We start from the raw sequence: 18527 nt of genomic DNA, 5'->3' as shown, positions 1-18527 counted from the left end.
GCTAGAGAAAAAAAGACTATCACCTACAAAGGAGCCCCCATAAGGATGACTTCTGATTTCTCAACAGAAACACTTGAGGCCAGAAGGGGATGGCAAGAAATATTCAAAGTAATGCAGAACAAGAACCTACAACCAAGACTACTTTATCCAGCAAGGCTATCATTTAAAGTTGCAGGAGAAATAAAAAGCTTTCCAGACAAAAAAAAACAACAAAAAAAAAACTCAAGGAATTCATTACAACCAAACCTAGGCTGCAAGAAATGCTAAGGGACCTGTTGTAAACAGAACAAAGGAAAAAAAAGAATATAACAAAAGAGGAATACAGTTTTAAAGAATAAAATGGCAACAAACAACTACATATCAATAATAACCTTAAATATAAATAGATTAAATAATCTGATCAAAAGACATAAGGTAGCTGCGCGGATAAGAAAACAGGACCCATACATATGCTGTCTACAAAAGACACACCTTAAATCAAAAGATACAAACAGACTGAAGATAAAAGGATGGAAAAAAATATTTCATGTAAATGGAAATGTAAAAAAAGCTGGGGTAGCAATATTATATCAGACAAAATGCACTTTAAAATAAAGACTATAGTTAGAGATAAAGAAGGTCACTACATAATGATAAAGGGAGCAATCCAATAGGAACATATAACCGTTATAAATATCTATGCACCTAATATAGGAGCACCTAAATATATAAAGCAGACTTTGATGGCGAGATCAACATCAATACTATAATAGTAGAGGATGTCAATACCCCATTAACATCATTAGATAGATCCTCAAGAAAGAATATTAACAAAGAAACAGCAGACTTAAAGGACATATTAGATAAACTCGATTTAACAGATATCTTTAGAACTTTCACCCTAAAACAGCAGAATATACATACTTTTCAAGCAATCATGGCACATTCTCTAGATAGATCACATGTTAGGGCACAAAAGTGGTCTCAACAAATTTAAGAAGTTTGAAATTATATCAAGAACTTTCTCAGATCACAATGGCATGAAACTAGAAATCAACCACAACAGAAAAACTGAAAAATACTCAAACACTTGGAAACTAAATAGCATGTTATTAAATAACGAATGAATAAACAATGAGATAATAGAAGAAATTAAAAAATTTCCAGAAACAAATTATAATGAGCATATATCAACTCAAAATTTATAAGACACAGCAAAAGCAGTCCTGAGAGGAAAGTTTATAGCATTACAGGTATACCTCAAGAAGCTAGAAAAAGCTCAAATAACAACTTGACCATACATAAAAAAGAACTAGAAAAAGAACAGCAAGTAAAGCCCAGAACTAGTAGAAGGAAGGAAATAATAAAGATCAGAGCAGAAATAAATGACATAGAGGCAAAAGAAACAGTACAGAGGATCAATGAAACCAGAAGCTAATTCTTTGAAAAGGTAAACAAGATCGATGAACCTTTAACCAGACTCAACAAGAAAAAGAGAGAGAGGACTCAAATAAATAAAATTAGAAACAAGAGTGGAGAAATAACAACTGACACAACAGAAATAGAAAATATTGTAAGAAAATACTATGAAGAACTGTATGCCAAAAAACTAGACAACCTAGATGAAATGGACAATTTCCTTGAAAGATATAATCTTCCAAAAATTAATCTGGAAGAATCAGAAAATCTGAACAGACCAATTACAACAAGTGAGATTGAAACAGTTATCAAAAAACTTCCAGGCCTGACCAGGTGGTGGCGCAGTGGATAGATCATCAAACTGGGATGCGGAAGGACCCAGGTTCGAGACCCCAAGGTCACCAGCTTGAGCGCGGGCTCATCTGGTTTGAGCAAAAACTCATCAGCTTGGACCCAAGGTTGCTGGCTCGAGCAAGGGGTTACTCAGTTTGCTGAAGGCCCGCGGTCAAGGCACATGTGAGAAAGCAATCAATGAACAACTAAGGTGTCGCAAGGCACAACAAAAAAAAAACTAATAATTGATGCTTCTCATCTCCCCGTTCCTGTCTGTCTGTCCCTGTCTATCCCTCTTTCTGACTCTCTCTCTGTCTCTGTAAAAAAATAAATAAATAAAAAAAACTTCCAAAAAAGAAAAGTCCTGGGCCTGATGGCTTCACAAGTGAATTATACCAAATATTCAAAGAAGAACTAACTCCTATCCTTCTCAAGCAATTTCAAAAAATTCAAGAGGAAGGAAGACTTCCAAGCTCCTTTTATGAGGTGAGCAAAACTCTGATTCGAAAACCAGGCAAAGACAACACAAAGAAAGAAAATTATAGGCCAATATCCCTGATGAATTTAGATGCAAAAATCCTCAACAAAATATTAGCAAACCGGATCCAACAATATATGGAAAAAATTATACACCATGATCAAGTAGGATTTATTCTTGGGAGGCAAGGCTGGTACAATATTTGCAAATCAAACAATGTGATTCATCACATAAACAAAAGGAAGGAGAAAAACCACATGATAATTTCAATAGATGCAGAAAAAGCATTGGATAAAATCCAGCACCCATTCATGATTAAAACTCTCAGCAAAGTGGGAATACAGGGAACATACCTCAACATGATAAAGGTCATCTATGACAAACCCACAGCCAATATCATACTCAATGGGAAAAAATTAAAAGAAATCCCCTTAAGATCAGGAACAAGGCAGGGTGCCCCCTTTCACCACTCTTATTCAACAGAGTTCTAGAAGTCCTAGCCACAGCAATCAGACAAGAAAAAGAAATTAAAGCCATCCAAATTGGAAAAGAAGAAGTAAAACTATCATTATTTGCAGATGATATGATATTGTATATAGAAAACTCTAAAGTTGCAGTAAAAAAACTACTAGACCTGATAAATGAATTCAGCAAGGTGGCAGAATATAAAATCAATACTCAGAAATCATAGGCATTTTTATACACTAAAAATGAACTGTCAGAGAGAGAAATTAAGGAACCAATCCCCTTTACCATTGCAACCAAAAAAATAAAGTACCTAGGAATAAATTTAACCAGGGCGATTAAAAACTTGTACTCGGAAAATTATAAAACATTGATAAAAGAAATCAGGGAAGATACAAACAAGTGGAGGCATATACCATGCTCATGGTTAGGAAGAATAAACATCATTAAAATGTCTATATTACCCAAAGCAATTTATAAATTCAATGCAATACCGATTAAAATACCAAAAACTTACTTTAAAGATATAGAACACATATTCCAAAAATTTATATAAAACCTAAAGAGAACATGAGTAGCCTCAGCAATCTTGAAAAGGAAGAATAAAGTGGGAGGTATCACACTTCCGGATATCAAGTTATATTATAAGGCCATTGTACTCAAAACAGCCTGGTACGGGCATAAGAACAGGCATATAGATCAATGAAACAAAACTGAGAACCCAGAAATAAACCAAGACTTTTATGAACAACTGATATTTGACAAAGGAGGTAAGAGCATACAGTGAAGTAAAGACAGCCTCTTCAACAAAAGTGTTGGAGAAATTGGACAGCTACCTGCAAAAAAATGAAACTAGACCACCAACTTACTTACACCATTCACAAAAATAAACTCAAAATGGATAAAAGACTTAAATGTAAGCCGTAAAACCATAAGCATCTTAGAAGACAACATAGGCAGTAAGCTCTCTGACATCTCTCGCAGCAATATATTTGCCGATTTGTCTCCACAGGCAAGTGAAATAAAAGACAGGATAAACAAATGGGACTTTATCAAACTAAAAAGCTTCTGCACAGCTAAAGACAATAAGAACAGAATAAAAAGACAAACTACACAATGGGAGAATATATTTGACAATGCATCTGATAAGGGGTTAATAACCAAAATTTATAAAGAACTTGTAAAACTTAATACCAGGAAGACAAACAATCCAATCCAAAAATGGGCGAAAGATATGAATAGACACTTCTCCAAAGAGGACACACAGATGGGCAACAGGCACATGAAAAAATGCTCAACATCACTAATTATTAGAGAAATGCAAATTAAAACCACAATGAGATATCACCTCTCACCAGTCAGAATGACGCTCATCAACAAAACAACACAGAATAATTGCTGGCGAGGATGTGGAGAAAAGAGAACCCTCCTGCACTGCTGGTGGGAATGCAGTCTGGTGCAGCCACTGTGGAAAACAGTACGGAGATTCCTCAAGAAATTAAAAATCGAACTGCCTTTTGACCCAGCTATACCACTGTTCGAAATATACCCCAAGAACACCATAGCACTGTTTGAAAAGAAGAAATGCACCCCAATGTTTATGGCAGCATTGTTCACAATAGCAAAGATTTGGAAACAGCCCAAATGTCCGTCAGAGTACGAGTGGATTAAAAAGCTTTGGTACATAGATACTGTGGAATACTTCTCAGCCATAAGAAATGATGACATCGGATCTTTTACAACAACATGGATGAACTTTGATAACATTATACTGAGCAAAATAAGTAAATCAGATAAAACTAAAAACTATATGATTCCATACATAGGTGGGACATAAAAATGAGACTCAGAGACATGGACAACAGTGTTGGGGTTACAGGGTGGGGAGGAGGAGAGGGAGAGGGTTTGGGGAGGGGAGGGGCACAAAGAAAACCAGTTAGAAGGTGACGGAAGACAATTTTATCAGTGTCGCCCCATCAAAATTAATCAAAAAATGTGTCTCATGGCGAATTCAGGCAGTTAGAAGAATAGTATAAGGATGCTAATTCTGCTTCTCAGGCCACATCCTGCAAAATGGGCCCCAAGCAAATTGGTGATTTGGCTCCTCTGATTTTGCCAATTGGATTTAAAAAAAAAAAAAAATAGGTCAGGAATGCTCTGATATGGAACTAACAATACATGAACATAAATTTAAAGGACTTTTAGATACTGGAGCTGATGTATCTGTTATTGCTAAGCTACATTGGCCTCCTCCCTGGCCCACTCATGCAGCAGCCACAGAATTACAAGGTATAGGGCAGAGTAAATCCCCTCCACAAAGTTCTAGTTTTCAACATTGGGAAAATTAAGAAGGTCATTCTGAATTTTTTAAGCCTTATGTGCTCCCTGGATGGCCAGTTAATTTGTGGGGTAGAGATGTTTTGAAAAATATGGGAGCATTGCTTGTCAGTCCTAATGGTTTAGTCAGTACTCAGATGCTTGATTGGGGATTTTAGTCCACCAAGGGACTAGGGAAAGAACAGTGAGGAATTCTCACCCCCATAGAAGTGGCACCCAATACCAGAAGGTGTGGATTAGAATATCAAAATTTAGCATAAGGGCCTTGGTAGCTCCTGCTACCTCAATAATGCATTGTGCAGACCCAATTACTTGGAAATCAGATAATCCTGTATGGGTAGACCAATGGCCTCTTTCTCAGGAGAAACTTAGGGCAGCTGCTCAATTGGTACAAGAGCAGCTACAGCTTGGGCACATTGAACCATCTAATAGCCCATGGAATACACTTTCATATTTTTATCTCGTTGCCTCCTGGATTATCAAGGGGCATAGGCAACCCTTACAGTTTATAGGTTTTGAGCCTCAAAATTGTTGTTGTTCATTTTTTCAAAGGATCAACAACAATGGTTCTGGAAAACTTCCACTAAATGGCAAATCACTCTTGCAAATCAATGGACAACTTTACATTGAAACTGTCAACTTAAAATCAGCTTAAAGTCTAGAATTATATGCCATTATCATGGCTTTTCAGCCTTTGCCATATTTCCCCTTTAATCTATATACAGACAGCAATTATTTACTTATGATGTTTTCACTATAAAGACTGCTGTCTTAGGGACAAATGCTGATGAACTATTTCAGCAGTTCCTCCTTCTTCAAAAACTTGTATGTCAACATAAAGCTCCATGTTTTATAGGACATACTCAAGCTCACTCCATGCTCCCTGGAGCTTCAGCACAAGGGAATGCACTTTTTTTCCTTTTTTCTTTTATTTCTTTTTTTATTGCATTTATTTTATTTTTTTTTCTGAAGTTGGAAATGGGGAGGCAGTCAGACAGACACCCACATGCACCCGACTGGGATCCACCTGGCACGCCTACCAAGGGGGGATGCTCTGCCCATCTGGGGTGTTGTTCTGTTGCAACCAGAGCCATTATAGCACCTGAGGCAGAGGCTACAGAGCCATCTTCAGTGCCTGAGCCAGCTTTGCTCCAATGAAGCCTTGGCTGTGGGAGGGGAAGAGAGAGACAGAGAGGAAGGAGAAGGGGAGGGGTGGAGAAGCAGATGGGTGCGTCTCCTGTGTGCCCTGGCTGGGAATCAAACCCAGGACCCCTGCACACCAGGCCAATGCTCTACCACTTAGCCAACTGGATGGGGCCTAGGAATTCCCTTGTTGATCAAGCTACCCAAAAGAAAATTATTTGGAGCAACCATGACAGATAGAGCACTTCAATCTCATACTATTAATTACCAGAACACTGCAGCCCTGTGTAAACAGTTTCAAATTTCTCGGGAAGCAGCATGGCAGATTGGGAAATCCTGTCCAAGGGGTCCTATACTACAATCTTCCCCTTCATTTGGAGTTAACCTTCAAGGACCCCTACCAGGGCAACTTTGGCAAATGGATGTTACGCATATACCTTCATTTGGCAAATAGTCCTATGTCCACGTTACAGTGGATACATATTCTGGATTTATAGTAATCTCTGTCAGAACAGGAGAGGCTTCTAAGCATGTTATAGCTCATTGCCTGTATGCATTTTTCTATTATTGGATTTCCTAAACTGGTTAAACTGACAATGCTCCTGCATATGGAGCAAAAGCATTTACTGTATTTTGTCAAACCTTTCGAATTATGTGTATTTCTTACAATCTTTAAAGTCAAGGTATTATTAAAGTGTACCCAGCAAATATTTTAAGGTCAATTTAAAAAAATTTAAAAGGGGGGAGTCATAACATGGAACTCCTATGGGTCTACCATATCATGCTTTTTACTTAAAATTTGTTTTAATTTCTTTTGAATGCTGATGAGCAAATCTTTTTCTCCTGCAAACTACTACCTTCTTTATTTGGTCCAGCTAATAACACTGTTTTGTCTTTTTCCAAATAGCTCCAGATATATGGAAAAGACTTATATAGGCGATGGGGATCCTCAAATGCCTCAGCGAGATCTTCTGAGCATGGCTTTTAAGATACCAAGAGGCAGAAAAAGCCCAATAGAGATCAGGGGAACTACCAGCTTTTAGGATATGCCCTTAAAGGCTCCGATGCCCCAAAGGGGTCTCATAGGATGCCATCTGGGTTCTCCTTCAATAGTGGAAAGGAAGGTCATTGGGCTAAAGCCTGCCAGACTTAGATGCCTCTGCTGTGAGAAAACAGGAACACTGGAAGGTAGGCTTCCCCCTCACTCCTCTAAGGGAGGGTTCAGTCTCTTCCAGCCCTGCTCCAGCCACCTATGACCTAACCTTGCCCAGAATGCTGAGCTTTACCACTGAAAGCTGAAGGTGCCCAGGGCCTTCGGCCCCATCTATGACACTGTGGACGAGCCTAAGGTATTTCTTCCAAGAAGCAGGTAAACTGTTCTCATTTGCACAAGGACCTCTTAACTATGTCTTGCCTGAATAGTCAGGTTTTTCATTCTTCCCTCGAAGATCTCTGTGGGTGTTGATAGTCCTATTTTCTGCTGTGTTTTTTTTTTAATATATAGTGTTTCCTTTATTCCTCCTACCTCAATGCCCCACTCATATTTCAGGCTAGGACCTACTCCTAATTTAGAGCTCTCTTTCCCCCTTTTGCCAACTTCTATTATGAATCTACCTTTGCCATCCAGCTTAGTGTATCCCAAGGTTCTCTTTACCAAGCCACAGACACAGAACTCCAGGGAAAAGCAACCTGGTCTCATCTCTCCAGGCAGAGGAGAACAGAAGCTCCATCTTCATACATGCTGCAGATGGCTTTTCCAGTCTACCTGAATCATTACCAGCTAGAAGCAGTGGTCATTGGGACTTGAACATGAGCTACAAAGTATAGATTTGTGACAATTCCAGTGCCATGCGGACTTTTCCTGGAGGTGGAATTGTCCTGCTCCTAGTGACAGCTCCTAACAGACTGAACTGGGGTTGCGTTGCATTTTTCAGGGATTTGGCATGGTGTTGGAGCCAACTTGGACTTGGTGAACATGTTAAGGACACTACTCTTTTGTGGATTCTTGCTGTATTGGCCAGGAGTTTGCTTAGGGGCTTTACTCACTGTAAAAAAAAAAAAAAAAAAAAAAAAGAATAGAGGACTGGATGGAGAGGATGTGGCACATATACACTGTGGTATACTATTCAGCCATAGGAAATGATGACATCGGATCACTTACAACAAAATGGTGGGATCTTGATAACATTATATGGAGTGAGATAGGTAAATCAGAGAAAAACAAGAACTGCAGGATTCCATACATTGGTGGGACATAAAAATGAGACTGGGAGACATGGACAGGAGAGTGATGGTTGTGGGGGGTGGGGGGAGGGAGGGAAGAAAGAAGGTAAGGGGGAAGGGGAGGGCACAAAGAGGACTGGATGGAAGGTGATGAGGGACAATCTGACTTTGGGTGATGGATATGCAGCAGGATTGAATGACAAGATAACCTGGACATGTTTTCTTTGAATATATGTACCCTGATTTATTGATGTCACCCTATTAAAATTAATAAAAATTTATTTATTAAATAAATAAATAAATAAAATGGCAATAAACAACTACATATCAATAATAACCTTAAACGTAAGGGGATTAAATGATCCAATCAAAAGACATAGGGTAGCTGTGTGGATAAGAAAACAGGACCCACACATATGCTGTCTACAAGAAACACACCTTAAAATAAAAGATACACATAGACTGAAGGTAAAAGGATGGAAAAAAATATTTCATGCAAATGGAAATGAAAAAAAAGCTGGGGTAGCAATATTTATATCAGAGAAAATAAACTTTAAAAGAAAGGCAATAGTAAAAGATAAAAAAGATCACTATATAATGATAAAGAGAGCAATCCAACAGGAAGATATAACCATTATAAATATCTACGCACCTAATATAGAAGCACATATATATATAAATCAGGCTTTGATGGATATAAAGGAAAAGATCAAAAGCAATACTACAATAGTATGGGGATTTCCTACCCCATTAACATCACTAGATAGATCCTCAAGAAAGAAAATAAACAATGAAAGAGCAGACTTAAAGGACACACTAGATCAACACGATTTAATTGATACCTTCAGAACTTTTCACCTTAAAGCAGGAGAATATACATTGTTTTCAAGTGCTCATGGTACATTTTCTAGGATAGACCAAATATTAGGGCACAAAAGTGGTCTCAACAAATTTAAAAAGATAAAATCATCTTATGCATCTTCTCTGATCACAATGGCATGAATATACAAATCAACCACAACAGAAAAACTGAAAAATACTCAAACACTTGAAAACTAAACAGCATGTTATTAAATAACAAATGGGTTAATAATGAGAACAAAGAAGAAATAAAATAATTTCTAGAAATGAATGATAATGAGCAAACAACAACTAAAATTTTTTGGCACACAGCAAAAAGTACTGAGAGGGAAGTTTATAGCATTACAAGCATACCTTAAAAAGCTAGAAAAAGCTCAAATAAACAACCCTGCATTTAAAAGAACTTAAAAAAAAAAAACAGTAAGTAAAGCCCAGAGGTAGTAGAAGGAAGAAAATAATAAAGATCAGAGAGATATTGAGGCTAAAAAAAAATACAGAGGATTAATGAAATAAGAAGCTGGTTCCTTGAAAAGGTTAACAAGATCCAATAGCCTTGGCCCTGGCCGGTTGGCTCAGCGGTAGAGCATCAGCCTGGCGTGCGGGGGACCCGGGTTCGATTCCCGACCAGGGCACATAGGAGAAGCACCCATTTGCTTCTCCACCCCTCCTCCTTCCTCTCTGTCTCTCTCTTCCCCTCCCGCAGCCAAAGGCTCCATTGGAGCAAAGATGGCCCAGGCGCTGGGGATGGCTCCTTGGCCTCTGCCCCAGGCGCTGGAGTGGCTCTGGTTGTGGCAGAGCAACGCCCCCTGGTGGGCAGAGCATCGCCCCTGGTGGGCGTGCCAGGTGGATCCCGGTCGGGCGCATGCGGGAGTCTGTCTGACTGTCTCTCCCCGTTTCCAGCTTTAGAAAAATACAAAAAAAAAAAAGACGTCACGGAAATGGCGCCGTGAGCAGCGCGTCCGACAGATCTCCCCAAAATCACAACAAATTTATCAACTAGAAACAGGAAAATTTATCTTCGGAGCAAACTGAAAGCAAAAGGACTGTTATCACTCGAATCTGAGAGACGAGGGTGTGGAGGAAGCTACCGCAGGGACGTTCATTCAAGCCGCGAGAAAGTGCGCCGGTGTGCTATCAACAAGACCACCCGCAGATGCCAATAAGAAAGAGGAAATCGAATATTATGGATACAAAAGAAAGAGAGGTAACACAAATAGATGTGGAAAAATCTATGGAGAAAAGACTTAACATATTGGAAGCCTTGGAGCTAAATGACAGAGAATTTAAAATAGAAATCTTAAAAATACTCAGAGATATACAAGAAAACACGGAAAGGCAATATAGGGAGATCAGAAAACAACTCAATGAACACAAAGAATATATTACCAAGGAAATTGAAACTATAAAAACAAATCAAACAGAAATGAAAAACTCAATTCACGAGCTGAAAAATGAGGTAACAAGCTAAGCTAGCAGAACAACCCAGATTGAAGATAGGATTAGTGAAATAGAAGACAAACAACTTGAGGCACAACAGAGAGAAGAAGAAAGAGACTCAAAAATAATAAAAAACGAGAAAGCCCTACAGGAATTATCTGACTCCATCAGAAAGAATAACATAAGAATAATAGGTATATCAGAGGGAGAAGAGAAAGAAAATGGAATGGAGAATATACTCAAACAAATAATAGACGAGAACTTCCCAAGCCTGTGGAAAGAACTAAAGCCTCAAATTCAAGAAGCAAACAGAACACCGAGTTTTCGTAACCCCAACAAACCCACTCCAAGGCACATCATAATAAAGATGACACAAACCAATGACAAAGAAAAAATTCTCAAGGCAGCCAGGGAAAAGAAGAGTACAACATATAAAGGAAGGCCTATTAGATTATCATCAGATTTCTCAGCAGAAACTCTACAAGCTAGAAGAGAGTGGACCCCAATATTTAAGGCCCTGAAAGAGAGGAACTTTCAGCCAAGAATACTATACCCATCAAAGCTATCCTTCAAGTATGAAGGAGATATAAAAACATTCACAAATACAGAAAAGATGAGAGAATTTATCACGAGAAAGCCCCCACTCCAGGAAATACTAAAGGGGGTTTTCCAACCAGATTCAAAGAACAAAAGAAAACAACACCACAAGTAACAGCTCCACCAAGAACACAATAAAACCAAACTTAAACTGTGACAACAAAGGAAAAAAAAAAGGGGGGGAGAGAATGGAGATTAACAGTAGCAAAGGACGATGAAGTGCAGAAATACTTATAAGATAGGGTACTACAATGAATATGGTAGGTACCCTTTTCATTACTTAATGGTAACCACCCTAGAAAAAACCACCACAAAAACACATGACTTAAAAAACGTAGCAACAGAGGAAAGAAGTATGGAACACAAACAAACAGAAACAAATGATAGAAAAACAAAAGAGAAGAATCAAACTAGATACAAAACTAACAGAAAGCAATTTATAAAATGGTAGTAGGGAACCCACAAGTGTCAATAATTACACTAAATGTAAATGGATTAAACTTACCAATAAAAAGACACAGAGTAGCAGAATGGATTAAAAAAGAAAATCCAACTATATGCTGCCTACAAGAAACACATCTAAGCAACAAGGATAAAAACAAATTCAAAGTGAAAGGCTGGAAAACAATACTCCAAGCAAACAACACCCAAAAAAAAGCAGGTGTAGCAATACTCATATCTGATAATGCTGACTACAAGACAGAAAAAGTACTCAGAGACAAAAATGGTCACTTCATAATGATTAAGGGGACACTGAATCAAGAAGACATAACAATCCTTAATATATATGCACCAAACCAAGGAGCACCAAAATATATAAGACAGCTACTTATTGACCTTAAAACAAAAACTAACAAAAATACAATCATACTTGGAGACCTCAATACTCCGCTGACGGCTCTAGATCGGTCATCCAAACAGAGAATCAATAAAGATATAGTGGCCTTGAATGAAATACTAGAACACCTGGATATGATAGACATCTACAGGACACTTCATCCCAAAGCGACAGAGTATACATTTTTCTCTAGTGTACATGGAACATTCTCAAGAATTGACCATATGTTGGGCCACAAAGACAATATCAGCAAATTTAGAAAAATTGAAATTGTACCAAGCATATTTTCTGATCATAAAGCCTTGAAACTAGAATTCAACTGCAAAAAAGAGGGGGAAAAACCCACAAAAATGTGGAAACTAAACAACATACTTCTAAAAAATGAATGGGTCAAAGAAGAAATAAGCGCAGAGATCAAAAGATACATACAGACAAATGAAAATGAAAATACGACATATCAGAATCTCTGGGATGCAGCAAAAGCAGTAATAAGAGGAAAGTTCATATCACTTCAGGCCTATATGAACAAACAAGAGAGAGCCGAAGTAAACCACTTAACTTCACACCTTAAGGAACTAGAAAAAGAAGAACAAAGACAACCCAAAACCAGCCGAAGAAAGGAGATAATAAAAATCAGAGCAGAAATAAATGAAATAGAGAACAGAAAAACTATAGAAAAAATCAATAAAACAAGGAGCTGGTTCTTTGAAAAGGTCAACAAAATTGACAAACCCTTGGCAAGACTCACCAAGGAAAAAAGGCACAGGACTCAAATAAATAAAATCCAAAATGAAAGAGGAGAGATCACCACAGACATCATAGATATACAAAGAATTATTGTAGAATACTATGAAAAATTATATGCCACCAAATACAACAATCTAGAAGAAATGGATAAATTCCTAGAACAATACAACCTTCCTAGACTGAGTCATGAAGAAGCAGAAAGCCTAAACAGACCAATCAGCAGGGAGGAAATAGAAAAAACTATTAAAAACCTCCCCAAAAATAAAAGTCCAGGCCCAGACGGTTATACTAGTGAATTCTATCAAACATTCAAAGAAGACTTGGTTCCTATTCTACTCAAAGTCTTCCAAAAAATTGAAGAAGAAGCAATACTTCCGAACACATTTTATGAGGCCAACATAACCCTCATACCAAAACCTGGCAAGGATGGCACAAAGAAAGAAAACTACAGACCAATATCTCTAATGAATACATATGCTAAAATTCTAAACAAAATACTGGCAAACCGAATACAACAACATATTAAAAAAATAATACATCATGATCAAGTGGGATTCATCCCAGAATCTCAAGGATGGTTCAACATACGCAAAATGGTTAACGTAATACACCATATCAACAAAACAAAGAACAAAAACCACATGATCTTATCAATAGATGCAGAAAAGGCTTTTGATAAAATACAACACAATTTTATGTTTAAGACTCTCAACAAAATGGGTATAGAAGGAAAATATCTCAACATGATAAAGGCCATATATGATAAACCATCAGCTAACATCATATTAAATGGCACTAAACTGAAGGCTTTCCCCCTTAAATCAGGAACAAGACAGGGTTGTCCACTCTCTCCACTCTTATTTAACGTGGTGCTAGAAGTTCTGGCCAGAGCAATCAGATAAGACAAAGAAATAAAAGGCATCCATATTGGAAAAGAAGAAGTAAAGGTATCACTTTTTGCTGATGATATGATCCTATACATCGAAAACCCGAAGGACTCCACAAAAAGATTATTAGAAACAATAAACCAATACAGTAAGGTCGCAGGATACAAAATTAACATACAGAAGTCCATAGCCTTTCTCTATGCCAACAATGAAATATTAGAAAACGAACTCAAAAAAATAATCCCCTTCACGATTGCAACAAAAAAAATAAAATACCTAGGAATAAACATAACAAAGAATGTAAAGGACCTATATAATGAAAATTACAAAGCATTGTTAAGGGAAATCGAAAAAGATACAATGAGATGGAAAAATATTCCTTGCTCTTGGATAGGAAGAATAAATATAATCAAAATGGCCATATTACCCAAAGCAATATACAAATTTAATGCAATTCCCATCAAAATTCCTATGAGATTTTTTAAAGAAATGGAACAAAAAATCATCAGATTTATATGGAACTATAAGAAACCCCGAATAGCCAAAACAATCCTAAGGAAAAAGAATGAAGCTGGGGGCATTACAATACCTGACTTTAAACTATATTATAGGGCCACAATAATCAAAACAGCATGGTATTGGCAGAAAAATAGACACTCAGACCAATGGAACAGAATAGAAAGCCCAGAAATAAAACCACATATATATGGTCAAATAATCTTTGATAAAGGGGCCAACAACACACAATGGAGAAAAGAAAGCCTCTTCAACAAATGGTGTTGGGAAAACTGGAAAGCCACATGCAAAAGAATGAAACTCGACTACAGCCTGTCCCCGTGTACTAAAATTAATTCAAAATGGATCAAAGACCTAAATATAAGACCTGAAACAATAAAGTACATAGAAGAAGACATAGGTACTAAACTCATGGACCTAGGTTTTAAAGAACATTTTATGAACTTGACTCCAATGGCAAGAGAAGTGAAGGCAAAGATAAATGAATGGGACTACATCAGAATAAAAAGTTTTTGCTCAACAAGAGAAACTGATATAAAAATAAACAGACAGCCAACTAAATGGGAAATGATATTTTCAAACAACAGCTCAAATAAGGGCCTAATTTCCAAAATTTACAAAGAACTCATAAAACTCAACAACAAACAAACAAACAATCCAATAAAAAAATGGGAAGAAGACATGAATAGACACTTCTCCCAGGAAGAGATACAAATGGCCAACAGATATATGAAAAAATGCTCAGCTTCATTAGTTATTAGGGAAATGCAAATCAAAACTACAATGAGATACCACCTCACACCTGTTAGATTAGCTATGATCAACAAGACGGGTAATAGCAAATGTTGGAGAGGCTGTGGAGAAAAAGGAACCCTCATTCACTGTTGGTGGGACTGTAAGGTAGTACAACCATTATGGAGGAAAGTATGGTGGTTCCTCAAAAAACTGCAAATAGAACTACCTTATGACCCAGCAATCCCTCTACTGGGTATATACCCCCAAAACTCAGAAACATTGATACGTGAAGACACATGTAGCCCCATGTTCATTGCAGCACTGTTCACAGTGGCCAAGACATGGAAACAACCAAAAAGCCCTTCAATAGAAGACTGGATAAAGAAGATGTGGCACATATACACTATGGAATACTACTCAGCCATAAGAAACGATGACATCAGATCATTTACAGCAAAATGGTGGGATCTTGATAACATTATAAGGAGTGAAATAAGTAAATCAGAAAAAAACAAGAACTACATGATTCCATACATTGGTGGAACATAAAAATGAGACTAAGAGACATGGACAAGAGTGTGGTGGTTACCAGGGGTGGGGGGAGGGAGGACAGGGGGAGAGTTAGGGGGAGGGGGAGGGGCACAGAGAACTAGATAGAGGGTGGCGAAGGACAATCTGACTTTGGGCGAGGGGTATGCAACATAATTTAATGACAAAGTAACCTAGACATGTTTTCTTTGAATATATGTACCCTGATTTATTAATGTCATCCCATTACCATTAATAAAAATTTATTTAAAAAAAAAAAAAAAAAAAAAGAAAAATACAACAAAAAAAAAAAAAAAAAAAGATCCAATAGCCTTTAACCAGACTCACTGATAAAAAAAAGAGAGTGGACTCAAAAAAATAAAATTAGAAATGAGAGTGGAGAAATAACAACTGACATAATAGAAATACAAAGGATTGTAAGAAAATACTATGAAGAACTATATGCCAAAAAATTAGACAACCTTTAAGAAATGGATGAATTCCTTTAAACATATAATATTTTAAAAATCAATCTGGAAGAATCAGAAAACCTAAACAGAACAATTGCAACAAATGAGATCAAAACAGTTATCAAAAAACTACCAACAAGCAAAAGCCCAGGGCCCGATGGCTTCACAAGTGAATTCTACCAAATATTCAAAGAAGAACTAACTCCTATTATTCTCAAGCTATTTCAAAAAATTCAAGAGGAAGGAAGATTTCCAAGCTCCTTTAATGAGGCAAGCATAATTCTGATTTCAAACCAGACAAAAACAACACAACAAAAGAAAATCATAGGCCAATATCCCTGATGAATTTAGATGCTAAAATCATCAACAAAATATTAGCCAACCAGATCCAGCAATATATGAAAAAAATCATACACCATGATAAAGTGGGATTTATTCTGTGGAACCAAGGCTGGTACAATATTCGCAAATCAATCAATGTGATTTATCATATAATCAAAAGGAAGAAGAAAAAACACATGATAATTTTAATAGATGCAGAAAAGCATATGATAAAATCCAGCACCAATTTATGATCAAAACTCTCAGCAATACAGGGAACATACCTCAACATGATAAAAGCCATCTATGACAAACCCACAGCCAACATCATATTCAATGGGAAAAAATTAAAAGTAATCCCCTTAAGATCAGGAACAAGGCTGGGTGCCCCCTTTCACCACTCTTATTCAACATAGTCCTGGAAGTCCTAGCCACAGCAATCAAACAAGAAGAAGAAACAAAAGGCATCCAAATTGGAAAAGAAGAAGTAAAACTATCATTATTTGCAGATGATATGATATTGTATATAGAAAACCCTAAAGTCTCAGTCAAAAAACTACTAGACCTAAAATAAACAGACAGCCAACTAAATGGGAAATGATATTTTCAAACAACAGCTCAGATAAGGGCCTAATATCCAAAATATACAAAGAACTCATAAAACTCAACAACAAACAAACAATCCAATAAAATAATGGGAAAAGGACATCAACAGACACTTCTCCCAGGAAGAAATACAAATGGCCAACAGATATATGAAAAGATTCTCATCTTCTTTAGTTATTAGAGAAATGCAAATCAAAACTGCAATGAGATACCACCTCACACCTGTTAGATTAGCTATTATTAACAAGACAGGTAATAGCAAATGTTGGAGAGGCTGTGGAGAAAAAGGAACCTTCATACACTGTTGGTGGGAATGTAAAGTAGTACAACCATTATGGAAGAAAATATGGTGGTTCCTCAAGAAACTGAAAATAGAACTACCTTATGCCCCAGCAATCCCTCTACTGGGTATATACCCCAAAACCTCAGAAACATTGATACGTAAAGATACATGCAGCCCCAGGTTCATTGCAGCATTGTTCACAGTGGCCAGGACATGGAAACAATCAAAAAGCCCGTCAATAGATGACTGGATAAAGAAGATGTGGCACATATACACTATGGAATACTACTCAGCCATAAGAAATGATGACATCAGATCATTTAGAGCAAAATGGTGGGATCTTGATAGCATTATACGAAGTGAAATAAGTAAATCAGAAAAAACCAGGAACTGCATTATTCCATACGTAGGTGGGACATAAAAGTGAGACTAAGAGACATTGATAAGAGTGTGGTGGTTACGGGGGGAGGGGGAGAGGGAGAGGGAAAGGGGGAGGGGGGCACAAAGAAAACTAGATAGAAGGTGACAGAGGACAGTCTGACTTTGGGTGATGGGTATGCAATATAATTGAACAACAAGATAACCTGGACATGTTATCTTTGAATATATGTATCCTGATTTATTGATGTCACCCCATTAAAAAAATTAAATTAAAAAAAAAACCTACTAGACCTGATAAACGAATTCAGCAAGGTGGCAGGATTTAAAATTAATACACAGAAATCAGAGGCATTTTTATATACCAACAATGAACTTTCAGAAAGAGAAATTAAGGAAACAATCCCCTTCACTATCATAACCAAAAAAATAAAGTACCTAGGAGTAAATTTAACCAAGGAGATTAAAAACTCGTACTTGAAAAATTATAAAACATTGATAAAAAAAAATCAAGGAAGATACAAACATGTGGAAGCATATATCATGCTCATGGTTAGGAAGAATAAACATTATTAAAATGTCTATATTCCCCAAAGTAATTTAAAAATTCAATGCAATACCAATTAAAATACCAATGACATACTTCAAAGATATAGAGCATATATTCCAAAAATTTATATGAAACCAAAAAGAACACAAATAGCCTCAGCAGTTTTGAAAAGGTAGAATAAAGTTGGAGGTATCACACTTTCTGATATCAAGTTATACTACAAGGCCATTGTACTCAAAACATCTTCGTACTGGTGTAAAAACAGGCATATAGATCAATAGAACAGAATAGAGAACCCAGAAATAAATCCACACCTTTATAGACAACTGATATTTGACAAAGGAGGTAAGAGCATACAATGGAGTAAAGACAGCCTCTTCAACAAATGATGTTGGG

The sequence above is a fragment of the Saccopteryx leptura genome, chromosome 6, assembly GCF_036850995.1.
Source record: "Saccopteryx leptura isolate mSacLep1 chromosome 6, mSacLep1_pri_phased_curated, whole genome shotgun sequence".
NCBI lineage: Eukaryota > Metazoa > Chordata > Mammalia > Chiroptera > Emballonuridae > Saccopteryx > Saccopteryx leptura.
Note: the sequence above shows the minus strand (reverse complement) of the source record.